Raw genomic sequence first — 13931 nt, 5'->3', positions numbered from 1 at the left:
TTTACACCACATGGCCAGTAGTATGTGGACACCTGACCATAAACTTGTTGGACTTAACTTTTTTTTTTTTGCATTTTCTCCCATTTTTCCCCCCAAATTTAGTCCTATCCAATTACCCGATTGCATTACTAATGTTGACCTCCACTCTGACTGAGGAGAGCTGTGAATACCGCACGTTCCCTCCGACACATGCAGTAGGAGAGTTTATACAGTGTATCACAAAAGTGAGTACACCCCTCACATTTCTGCAAATATTTCATTATATCTTTTCATGGGACAACACTATAGACATGAAACTTGGATATAACTTAGAGTAGTCAGTGTACAGCTTGTATAGCAGTGTAGATTTACTGTCTTCTGAAAATAACTCAACACACAGCCATTAATGTCTAAATGGCTGGCAACATAAGTGAGTACACCCCACAGTGAACATGTCCAAATTGTGCCCAAATGTGTCGTTGTCCCTCCCTGGTGTCATGTGTCAAGGTCCCAGGTGTAAATGGGGAGCAGGGCTGTTAAATTTGGTGTTTTGGGTACAATTCTCTCATACTGGCCACTGGATATTCAACATGGCACCTCATGGCAAAGAACTCTCTGAGGATGTGAGAAATAGAATTGTTGCTCTCCACAAAGATGGCCTGGGCTATAAGAAGATTGCTAACACCCTGAAACTGAGCTACAGCATGGTGGCCAAGGTCATACAGCGGTTTTCCAGGACAGGTTCCACTCGGAACAGGCTTCGCCAGGGTCGACCAAAGAAGTTGAGTCCACGTGTTCGGCGTCATATCCAGAGGTTGGCTTTAAAAAATAGACACATGAGTGCTGCCAGCATTGCTGCAGAGGTTGAAGACGTGGGAGGTCAGCCTGTCAGTGCTCAGACCATACGCCGCACACTGCATCAACTCGGTCTGCATGGTCGTCATCCCAGAGGGAAGCTGACGCACAAGAAAGCCAGCAAACAGTTTGCTGAAGACAAGCAGTCCAAGAACATGGATTACTGGAATGCCCTGTGGTCTGACGAGACCAAGATAAACTTGTTTGGCTCAGATGGTGTCCAGCATGTGTGGCGGCGCCCTGGTGAGAAGTACCAAGACAACTGTATCTTGCCTACAGTCAAGCATGGTGGTGGTAGCATCATGGTCTTGGGCTGCATGAGTGCTGCTGGCACTGGGGAGCTGCAGTTCATTGAGGGAAACATGAATTCCAACATGTACTGTGACATTCTGAAACAGAGCATGATCCCCTCCCTTCGAAAACTGGGCCTCATGGCAGTTTTCCAACAGGATAACGACCCCAAACACAACCTTCAAGATGACAACTGCCTTGCTGAGGAAGCTGAAGGTAAAGGTGATGGACTAAACCCAATTGAGCACCTGTGGCGCATCCTCAAGTGGAAGGTGAAGGAGTTCAAGGTGTCTAACATCCACCAGCTCCGTGATGTCATCATGGAGGAGTGGAAGAGGATTCCAGTAGCAACCTGTGCAGCTCTGGTGAATTCCATGCCCAGGAGGGTTAAGGCAGTGCTGGATAATAATGGTGGTCACACAAAATATTGACACTTTGGGCACAATTTGGACATGTTCACTGTGGGGTGTACTCACTTATGTTGCCAGCCATTTAGACATTAATGGCTGTGTGTTGAGTTATTTTCAGAAGACAGTAAATCTACACTGCTACACAAGTTGTACACTGACTACTCTAAGTTATATCCAAGTTTTATTTCTATAGTGTTGTCCCATGAAAAGATATAATGAAATATTTGCAGAAATGTGAGGGGTGTACTCACTTTTGTGATACACTGTATGTGGATCAGCTCTGTGTATGAACAGAGACACACCCTGATCACATTATTCCTCGTCTTTGTGCAGGCAGCATCAATCAGCCAGCAGAGGTTGTAATTCCTCCTGAGCGCCCCGGACCTCCCCTTTTAAAAACAATATTGGGTCATCTCCCCAAACCCAAATCCTCCCCAATAATTAAAACAGCCTCTTTTCTGGTAGGGCTTTTTACAAGACTTTACAAGTCAAAACTGCATTTGTGAGGTCACTTATACAACCCCTGGCAAAAATTATGGAATCACCACTCTTGGAAGATGTTCTGTCAATTGTTTAATTTTGTAGAAAAAAAATAAATCACAGACATGCCACAAAACTATCATTTTTCAAAATGTCAACCTTCTGGCTTTAAGAAACAATAAAAAAAAGAAACAAATATAATAGTTGTGGTCAGTCACAATTGCTTTTTCTAGATCAAGTAGAGGAAAAAAATATGGAATCACTCAAATCTGAGGAAAAAATTATGGAATCACTCTGTAATTTGCAGTTTAAAAACAAAACATCTGCAGCAGATTAGATTTGATAATTATTCTTCAGTTTAAAAAGAGTGCTTACACCTCGGAGAGCTGTTGCACAAAGCAGATTGTCATGAATCATGGTTCCAACACAAGATATGTCAGTTGAAACAAATGAGAGGATTATAAAACTCCTTCAAGAAGATAAATCATTGTGGAATGTTGCAAAAGATGTTGGTTGTTCCCAGTAAGCTGTGTTTAAAATCTGGACCAAGTACAAACAAAATGGGAAGGTTGTAAATGGGAAGCATACTGGTAGACCAAGTAAGACATCAAAGCATCAAGATAGAAAACTTAAAGCAATATGTCTTGAAAACAGAAAATGCACAACAAAACAAATGAGAAACAAGTGGCCGGAAAGTGGAGTCAATGTCTGTGACTGAACTGTAAGAAATCACCTAAAAGAAATGGGATTTACATACAGAAAAGCTAAACAAAAGCCATCATTAACACCTAAAGAGAAAAGAACAAGGTTAAAGTAGGCTAAAGAAAAGCAATCGTGGACTGTGGGTGACTGGATAAAAGTGATCTTCAGTGATGAATCGCGAATCTGCATTGGGCAAGGTGATGATGCTGGAACTTTTGTTTGGTGTCTGTCCAATGAAATTTATGAAGATAACTGCCTAAAGAAAACATGTTAATTTCCACAGTTGTTGATGATATGGGCCTGCATGTCGGGTAAAGGCACAGGGGAGATGGTCTTCAATAAATGCCAAAGTCCACATTGAAATTTTGGACGCTTTTCTTATTCCATCAGTTGAAAGGATATTTGGTGATGATGACTTCATTTTTCAAGATGATAATGCATCTTGCCATAGGGCAAAGGACGTGAAAACTTTCCTTCAAGAAAACATATAATGTCAATGGCATGGCCTGCAAATAGTCCGGATCTCAATCCATTTGAAAATCTCTGGTGGAAATTGAAGAAAATGGTCAATGACAAGGTTCCAACCTGCAAAGCTGATCTGGCAACAGCAAGAGACAGTTGAAGGCAGATTGATGAAGAATACTGTTTGTCATTAGTTAACTCCATGCCTCAGAGAGTTTAAACCATTATAAAAGCCAGAGGTGGTGCAACAAAGTAATAATGGTGCAGTGTTTTCTAATGATTCCATAATTTTTTCCTCAGATTTGAGTGATTCCATATTTTTTTCCTCTACTTGATCTAAAAAAAAGCAATTGTGACTGACCACAACTATTATATTTGTTTCTTTTTTTATTGCTTCTTAATGCCAGAGGGTTGACAGTTTGAGAAATGATAGTTTTGTGGCATGTCTGTGATTTATTTTTTTTCTACAAAATTAAACAATTGAAAGAACATCTTCCAAGAGTGGTGATTCCATAATTTTTGCCAGGGGTTGTATATGAGTAAAAAATCTAGCTTGCAGTCACTGTTCCAATTCATCCAAACGATTGAGGTTAGGGCATGCTATGCAGGCCATTTGGGTTTCTTTACACCAAACTTGTAAAACCATGTCTTTATTGACCTTATGTTGGCACAAGGGCGCAGACATGTTAAAACAAGAAAGCTTATTGGCCACAAAGTTAGATGTATATAAAGCTTATTGGCCACAACATTGGATGTATATCAGTTATTTGATGTAATTGTTTTTATACCTGGGTAAATGGGTGTGTCTTGACACCTGAACCCAATTATTAGATTTTATAAAAATAATTAAAAAGTGTGTCTACATACTTGACACTACTTGAAACTTGTTTGGCTAATTCTTGTTAATTATGGCCTATTTTTTTAGCTGGTAAACACAGAATAATAATAATAATAATTATTATTATTATTATTATTATTACTATTATTATTATGTTATTATTTTATTGTTTTATTATTGTTATTATTATTATTATTACTATTATTATTTTATTATTAGTCTTATTACTTTTATTATTGTTATCATTTATTTTTATTAGTAGTAGTAGTAGTCGTAGTAGTAGTATTATCATTTATTATTATTGTTATTATTATTATTATCATCATTATCATTTATTATTATTATTATTAGTAGTAGTAGTAGTATTGTTTATTGTTAGTATGTATTATTATTATTATTAGTAGTAGTATTATCATTTATTATTATAATTATTATTGTTATTATTTATTATTATTATTATCATTTATTATTATTATTATTTATTATTTATTATTATTTATTTATTACTATTATTATTTTTTATTATTATTAACTTCAGCCACAAAGTTGGATGTATATAAATTATTTTATACAATTGATTTTTATACCTGTTAAAAAATGGCTGTTTTAACACCTGAACCCAATTATTAGATTAAAAAAAATATTAAAAGGTGTGTCTACATACTTATGAATGTATAGTTGAACTCGTGGAACTCATATGGCTAATTCTTGTTAATTCTGGCCAATTCAACCATCACAATGCTACACACACTCACACACAGACACACACATTTTAGAAAACTATATTTCTTTTTTCTGTTTGTTCTGTTTTTTGTTGTTTTTACTCTACAACTTAATCGTATTTTGAAAATAGATACATCGTTAGAGTTTGATGTCTGCAACACACTCAAAAAGTTGAGACAAGTTTACCAGAGGCATGTTACATCATCTCCTCTAATAATTACACGTTTTAATTATTTTAGAACTGGGACACTGGCTGTTGCAATTTTGTGAAATGTTTGACTGTTCTTGCTTGATACTAACTTCAGTAGTTTCTATCTGATTCTTTTGTTTATAAAATGCCATACATTTTCATTATGAGACAGACCTGGATTGAAGGCAGAACAGTCAATGAAACACTTTCTGTCTATCAAACCACAGTGGTGTGGCATTTGCAGAAAGAGGTGTGACATTGTTTTAATCATGGACTACCCAGGAAAATACATCACCTTGTTGTCAGCATTTGTCAGCATATGCCTGTCCGTCAATGGCGGATCAATGTCCGTCAACCCAGATAGGGTCAGTGTCCCTGCTGAGTCTGGTTCCTCTCAAGGTAATTTAAGAGAGTTTTTCCTTGCTACTGTCGCCCTCTGCTTGCAACAGAGGTTTTTGGTCTGTCGGTTCTGGATTCTGTAAAGTTGCTTTGAGACAATGTCCATTGTAAAAAGCGCAATACAGATAAACTTGACAGTCTGGAAGGTGGTTTTTTTGTATTTAGCATATAGAACTTGACATGTGACCACAGCACACATTTTTATTATCCTTTGATCCATCTGAGATGAGCTTGGTATCAGAGAACTCCACTGCATTTCTGCATAAAATTGATGTATGGCTTTCTCTTTATGTAATAGAGTTTTAGGTTGGGTTGCATTTCTTGATGCAACAGTGGACTGAGTTAAGTAACAGTGGTTTTCCAAAAGTACCTCTGAGCCCATGTGGCTATATGTATCACAGTAGCATGATATACAGTGTCGTCTGAGGGCTCAAATGTTGCAAACATTCAACTGGAGATTCCAGCCGTGCCCTACCCATACACAAATGTAATACATGTACATATATAAAATTTTCATATATAACATATATGCCCATATTTGTCCAAACTGTATATGAAACCTATAAGAAATTGGAACAGTTTCATATATTGACATATATGTGTGACACATAGAAATATACTGTATATGCTTTTGTATGTGTAATACATTTGTGACATATATGTAACATACACTGATCAGCCATAACATTAAAACCACCTCCATGTTTCTACACACATTGTCTATTTTATCGACTTCACTTACCATGTAGGAGCACTGTGTAGTTCTACAATTACTGACTGTAACCCATCTGTTTCTGTACATATTTTTTTAACCTGCTTTCACCCTGTTCTTCAATGGTCAGGACCCCCACAGGACCACTACAGAGTAGGTATTATTTGGGTGGTGGATCATTCTTAGCACTGCAGTGACACTGACATGGTGGTGGTGTGTTAGTGTGTGTTGTGCTGGTATGAGTGGATAAGACACAGCAGCGCTGCTGGAGTTCTTAAACACATCACTGTCCACCAACCACCAACCAAAAATATCCAGCCAGCAGTACCCCATGGGCAGCGTTCTGTGAGCACTGATGAAGGTCTAGAAGATGACCAACTCAAACAGCAGCAATAGATGAGCGATCATCTCTGATTTTACATCTACAAGGTGGACCAACTAGGAAGGAGTGTCTAACAGAGTGGACAGTGAGTGAACATGTTATTTAAAAAGTCCAGCAGTGCCGTTGTGCATGATCCACTCATACCATCACAACACACACTACCACACCACCACCATGTTATTGTCACTGCAGTGCTGAGAATGATCCACCACCCAAATAATACCTGCTCTGTTGTGGTCCTGTGGGGGTCCTGAACATTGAAGAACACAGTGAAAGCAGGTTAAAAATGTATGCAGTGTAACAGATGGAAACATTTTTATTTCTATATAAATATATAGAGCCTAGATTTGAACCTGGGAGCTCATGGCACTGATGTGTTAGCAGATTAGCTCGCTGCACCACCTAAGCACACTAAACACAATTGTTTAATACCACAAAGTCAACTTCTTTTCAACTCAAAACAAGGTTTTGGTGCTTGTGTTGCAGCATGCCTCTGCCTAAATTTGAACTAAACAAATATACGTCGTGCCAACTCAATTAATATTGCTCTGAAGTCGAGCAGATTTTGAAGAGCTTGCTGAGTTTAGTTTACAAGACAAATTATACGTTCAATGAAGTAAAACATTCAGAAAATGCAAACTTCACACAGAAAGGACCCAGGTCCTTCTTACTGCAAGGCGACAGGACCACCCATTATGCCGCATTATTATTATTAGTTTATTTGTGTATTATTATTACAATATGTTTATGGACATAGTATTTCTGAAACAACAGCGTATAAGGTTGCTCAGTAATTTATGATAAAAAAAGTCATGATGCCTGTTAGCCTCTTTGTCCTTATAGTGCGTGTTTTTGTGTTAGGTCAGTTAGTTTTTGCTGCGCAAAGAAAACAGAGTTAAAGCACAAAGACAGCATTTTAGAAATAATAAATCAAGTCAAAGCGTTTTAGCTTCCAGTCTTTATCATGGGAAAAAGTATACATCTAAATGCAAGTAGCCTGTCATGTAGTTTACTTTCAAGACATGCGTACGCTTTAGGGCTTCTTTCTCCGCTCCTCTGGAATAAGTGGTCACCAGGGAAATCATTTTTCAGCATAAAATTAATTGAATTAGTGGTCTTCTTCATGAATGGGCTTTGGCTCTTTTAATAGCTGTCTCCCCAGGGGTTGATCAGGAAAGCCTGATTCTTCCACGCTGTTGCTTCAGGCCTTTTTTCCATATGAATACACAGACAAGTGTTCATTCCCTGTCCTTCAAAGTCAGTCCCGGCTTATTCTCAGTCTTTGTGTAATTCAGCTAAAAGGACTTGCTTTAAAAGCCGCCGACACATCTGAAGGTCACTTATCTCTGCCACACACACATAACTTCATTAACCTTAGAATATAAATAACCCTGTTCTATGGAATATACCCAATGCTAAGCACATTAGCATGCTAAACCAGATTTGGACTTTGCATTATTGACATGCAAGCAGTGTGTCAGGAGAACTTGGCAGGCAGGTAAATTGAAAAAAAAAATAAGGAGAGGTAGATTCAAGGAGAAATCCAGACATACAGTCAAGCCGGAAAGTCTGCACACCCCTTTCACCTTCTCCACGTTTTATTATGTTACAGACTCATTCTATAATAGATTGAGTTCATTTATTGCCTCAAACATCTACACACAATCACCAATAATTACGAAGTGAAAACAGGGTTACTTTATTTAGGGGTTACATATCTGTACACACCCCTAGCCTAATACTTGGTTGATGCATCTTTGGCAGCAATTACAGCTTCAAGGCATCTTGAAAAAGAAGCAACAAGCTTGGCACTTGTTTCTAGACATTTTTGCCCGTTGACATATCCTTGCAAGCTCAGTCAGGTTGGATGGGGAGTGTCGGTACACAGCCATTTTTAGCTCCTTCCACAGATGTTCGTTTGGATTCAGGTCTGGGCTCTGGCTGGGCCACTCAAGGACATTCACAGACTTTCTCCAAAGCCACTCCTTTGTTCTCTTGGCTGTGTGCTTCAGGTCATGTTGGAAGATGAACCTTCACCCTAGTCTGAGGTCCAGAGCACTCTGGAGCAGGTTTTCTTCAAGGATCTCGGTGTACTTAGCTGCATTAATCTTTCCCTCTATCAGGACTAATCGCCCCGGTCCTGCTGCTGAAAAACATCCCCACATCATGATGCTGCCACGCCATGCTTCACTATAGGGATGGCATTAGACAGGTGATGAGCGGTGCCTGGTTTCCTCCAGACTTGATGTTTGGCCAAGGCCCATCTTCACGAATGCTCAGTTTGGCCGGGCGGCCAGGTCTAGGATGATTTTTGGTGGTTCCAAACTTCTTCCATTTACGAAAGATGGTGGCCACTGTGCTCTTTGGGACCTGTAAAGCTGCAGCAATTTTTCTGTACCCTTCTCCAGATCTATGCTTTGACACAATCCTGTTTCTGAGGTCTGCAGATAATTCCTTTGACTCCCATGGCTTGGAGTTGGCTCTGATATGCACAGTCAACTGTGGGACCTTATATAGACAGGTGTTGGCAATACACAATCATGTCCAATCAATTGAATTTACCACAGGTGGACTTCAATTAAATTGTAGAAACATCTCAAGCAGTATCAGTGGAAACAAAATGCGCCTCAGCTCACTTTTGGGTGCCATATCAAAGGGTGTGCACACTTGTGTACGTATGATATTTTACATTTTGATTTGTAATAAATTAGCACAAATGTCTAAAAACCTGCTTTCACCTTGTCATTGTGGCTATTTTGTGTAGAATTTTAAAGCAAAAAATTAACTTAATCTATTATAGAATGAGTCTGTAACATTACAAATCATGGAGAAGGTGAAACGGGTGTGCAGACTTTCCGGCTTGACTGTATATTAAAGCCACAGATACAAGTGCACTAAAAATCTACAAAAGTTCTGTGTCAGCTTCCTGTGCAAATAGCCACTCGGCCAGTGTTAAAGGACAGCATACCTTTATTTTTTAATCTTCCAGAGGTACCACAGGTACCATAAAACGTAGTCACCCATAAAAAACAAGCATAGCTTCTGGTTATCTCTGTTAGTTCTGCCAGCCCAGCGCATGCATTATCCTTTGACAGCGCTTCTTTGGGAATCCGTGTATAATCAGTGGCCCAGAAAGCTGACAATGACTTTGACACCACTAGATAAACTCAAACCACTAATCATTTCTGCTACTTCTGCCATTATGTATGTACAAAAGTATCTGGACACCCCCCTAATTAAGTTAAAGTGTTTCAACCAGACCCACTTCTCATGTGCAGCTGTAGCCTAGTGGTTAAGGTACTGGACTAGTAATCAGAAGGTTGCCGGTTAAAGCCTCACCTCTGCCAGGTTGCCACTGTTGGGCCCTTGAGCAAGGCCCTTAACCCTCAATTGCTTAGACTGTGTACTGTAACAACTGTAAGTTACTTTGAATAAAAGTGTCTGCTGAATGCCGTAAATGTACACTGAATGCTGGGATTACATTTACTGCTAATGAAGCATTGGATGCACCCTTGTAATTCAGTCAGATTATTGCTTAAAATTAAGGCACCTCATTAGGCAACATTTTAAGGCATCTAAGAATTTAGACAGCTTTTTTCTCGGGAGCGCATGTAGAATGGCATAAAATGCTGTCTATGTACAGAGCTCACTAGGTTTTTAGACAGACTGTAATTCATCCCAAAGGTGTTCAGTGGAGATGAGTTCATGGCTATGTGACTACTGAAGTATGAAGACTACTGAAGTTTCTTCAGACCAAGCTTGTCAAATCATGTCTTAATGGGACTCACTTTCTTTACAAGACCACATTTATGCTGGAACAGGAAAATGCTTTCATAAAAATGTTACTTAGTTATGTACATAATGCATTTTCTCCCATGTTCTCCCAATTTAGTGTAGTTTATTTGTCTTCCGCTTCTGTGGGATCCCCGATTTTTTGCAGTTGAGGAGGGTATATTGCTGTTCACACTTCCTCCGACTGTGGCACAGCCTTTAACGGAACCCTTTTCCACCCATGCACTCTGCACAGGCGCCTCTATCCACCAATCAGGGTCCTTACACAGAGTTTGAAGACCCCGCCCACATATTACAGTCAGCCCTCCCTGCAGGCATTGCCAATTATGCCCACTAGATGGCGCCCGGCCTACCTGTGGCAATGCCGAGTTTCGAACTGAGGAGTTTTGAACCGAGATGTTCAGAATCTCGGCGCTGGTGTGCTAGCGGAATATCCCGCTGTGCCACCTGGGCACCATTACTTTTTATATAATTGTTGTGGGTTATTTTTTACAGACTCGGCCTTATACATTAGTGTACACACTTTTATTTGGTTGGGACCATCAGAGTTTACTCTGTTGCTGAGAGAAGATTGTTAGTTTTACTTATTGCATGTGACCTAATACTGTAAAAAAAAAAACATTAAGAAAACAAAATAAATAAATACATTGCATGAAGAGCCATCTTTAGATCATGGCAATTCAACTGAGGTCTAAGTTCTGAGTTCAGCATTTAAAAACTTGCATTTTGAGTTTTTTTTACAATTTGATTGTTGCGTAATCAAGCTTTTGTTACGCTTCAAGAAATGAAGCCAATCTAACCTTCATCTAAAACATTTTTTAAATAGTTTTTACTTCTCTTTCTCTGACTAAAAGTGTCCTGGCAGTAAAGCAGTGACTGACCATGGTGCTTCTTTTACCATGCTTTACAATTGAGGTGTTGGTGTTGGTGTTCAGGGATCTGCAAATACCTGTCTAAATAGATCGATTTCAGTGTCCTCAATAAACAGAAACTCAAGATGAGAACTTAATACAGCAAGGCATTAAACAAATATGCAGCTCAAAGTGGGACTAGAAAACAAAAGTAATAGAGCACTAGACGTGCCCCCTTATCATGCTTGCTGTTATATTAGTCACAGACATGTGAAAGTGCATAACTTGACAGCATAACACCAATCCTGCTGTATTTCCCCAAAAATGCATAGGGTCTAAAAGGTTTGCCCTTTTTTAGATGTCTTTCATAATTATGTCACCTGAATTACAGCTGGAGCTTGTATGAACTGATTTATTTAAACCCAACCACAACTTTCAGAAACATGGAACTGCTTTTGGTTCACAGTAAAGCCAGTTTAACCCAGTATTTTGTCAGACAAAATACTAATTATGGCCATGAAAGGCTTGTGGAGATTAGCTTCACCTTTGTCATCCCTGCTGCTGAATGTGTTTAATCAAATGTTCCCAAATGTATCAGCGTCCAGCTGCACCTCCGGGAAAGTCATGCATTCTCATTCATGAACAGAGGAGCAACCACCACTGCCAAACTATTCTGCCATTATGGTGCCATTTAACTATCAAAGAAACTTGAATAAATAACTTAGTACTAAATGTTTTACATTGTACACAAAAATATTGGACTTTATTAGCTCTGACTTTTAAAATTAACTTTTGTGTGCTGTTTTATTGTCACATTGTAGTATAATGTAACTCAACTGTATCATTTAAACCCTTGTTTGAAATGAATTAGTTGCCATATTATTAATTAAAATTGCATATTGTTCAACTAATGCAACCAGAATTTGACTATAAAAAAAAATAAATAAAAAAGGAGTTAAATAATACATTTTACATGGCCTATCTCCTCAGAGGGTAAATGATGCACATGCACCTGGTCTTTCAATCTTAAAGAGAACAGGATTCAGCATACTAGATAACCTTCTATCATTGTTCTAGTGTCTAATTCTGATGCCTGCAAGTTAGCACAGGCATTGTGACTGGCCTACACGACTTTGCAGTACCATTTTCTTCATTGTTGGGCATCTGCAATTTTAAAATCATCTGCAATTTTAGCCACTTTAATTCTTTACACTTCATATTCTTTTTCATTGACAATGCTTGGCTGCCTTACCCCCTGTCAGCAGTTTGTGGTTTGTTTCTTCTTAGACCACTATTCGTGGGTGCTCACCACTGCTGTCCATGAGCATCCCTTGCTGTTTTAGATACTTATCTGACCATGACAATTTGGCCCTTATTAACGTCACTCAGGTCCTTATGCCTAGACATATCTGCTGCATTCAACACATGTATCACATGTAGTAACTATCAGCATTCTGTTCCAAGTAGGATCTTTATGAAAGAAGTGTTGACATTCATATTTATGGGTGGTGGTCATAGTTGCCTAGCTGGTTTTCTTAATGCACAGCTCTTCAAATATTGCCATCTTAAATGGTTCCTTGTTAAGAAAAGAATTATATATGATCCAAAACATACTACAAAACATAAATACTGCAATATTTATTTTAAGAAAGAAAAATCCACAGATCCTGATATGCCTTGTCTCTTACACTTGGCTGGGGCACTTAGTGGATCAGCATGTCCATGAGGACATATATAAGGTCAAACAACCCTGCCAACATGACCATTCTTTATTCATTGATAGAAAGCATTTTCTTTAGTGCCCTTGTTTTAGAAATGCAGATTAAACTGACATTCATTTCGAGTAAATCAAAATTGATATTTTATATGACAAAAAAAACCCTGTCAAGCTAATGAATCTCTGTGATTGACAAGGCATTTAATTTCCCATTGGTTTTAAATTGCACTTAACAGCAGCATTACTTATTTATCATTTCATATTTTTTATGTGATCATGCTCAAGATTTGACTGTTGTCCCTTTTTCATGTCATGCCTTTTTAGGATTATCTTAATTGAATGACATTATGCTTCCACAGCATAAGTTTTTACACCCTGGACAGGGCACCAGTCCATCACAGGGCAGACATAAACCCAAACACATTCACGCTTTACCACTCACACACATACACACCTAATGGCAATTTTAGTATCTCCAATTAACCAGACCGCATGTCTTTGGACTGTGGGAGGAAACCAGAGCTCTCTGAGAAAACCCACAGGGAGAACATGCAAACTCCACACCGAAAGGACCCAGGCCGCTTCAGTTGGGAATCGAACCCAGGACCGTCTTGCTATGATGCGACAGTGCCGCCCTGTTCCAGAACACTTTAACTGCAAATGTATTGGTATAAGATGGGGTCTAAATTCCACATATTTATTTGTTTGTTCAACTTTAGTAAGCATTTCATCTTGATCATGGCTGCAGTAGGTCTGGAACCATCTAGCAGTGTATTGCAGGACAACATTTCTTACAGATGCTGACTAAAGTCCAGAGAACACCAGGGCTTTGCAGCACCAATTCTGCAATTTCTAACTTTTTTAACTGATTCAATCATTTATTCTTTCATCATATGCTTTACTTCTTTCTGGAACCAATTAGCAGTCTATCACAGAGCAATAATCACTCAGCTCTTTACCAACTTAGTCTTTAAGGAGTATATTCAACAAATTCCCCAACCTTTATACTTTTAGAGAGAAACATAAGAGCATAAGCAAGGGCAAGCACAAAAATGCAGTGTTTCTTTCATTGCAGACAGTATGAACCCAAGATATTTCATGTTGTGTCTTGTCAACTTCATTTGATTTGTTAATATACCTCCATTCCT

The 13931-nt window shown here is 38.6% G+C and overlaps 1 protein-coding gene across 1 annotated transcript in view; it reads left to right on the top strand.

Annotated features, from left to right (window-relative positions):
• cntn5 (contactin 5) overlaps positions 1-13931 on the top strand; it is a 221663-nt gene that overhangs the window by 105382 nt on the left and 102350 nt on the right. The window lies entirely within an intron of this gene.

The sequence above is a fragment of the Trichomycterus rosablanca genome, chromosome 11, assembly GCF_030014385.1.
Source record: "Trichomycterus rosablanca isolate fTriRos1 chromosome 11, fTriRos1.hap1, whole genome shotgun sequence".
In the NCBI taxonomy this organism is placed as follows: domain Eukaryota; kingdom Metazoa; phylum Chordata; class Actinopteri; order Siluriformes; family Trichomycteridae; genus Trichomycterus; species Trichomycterus rosablanca.
This window is presented reverse-complemented; position numbering and strand designations above follow the sequence as displayed.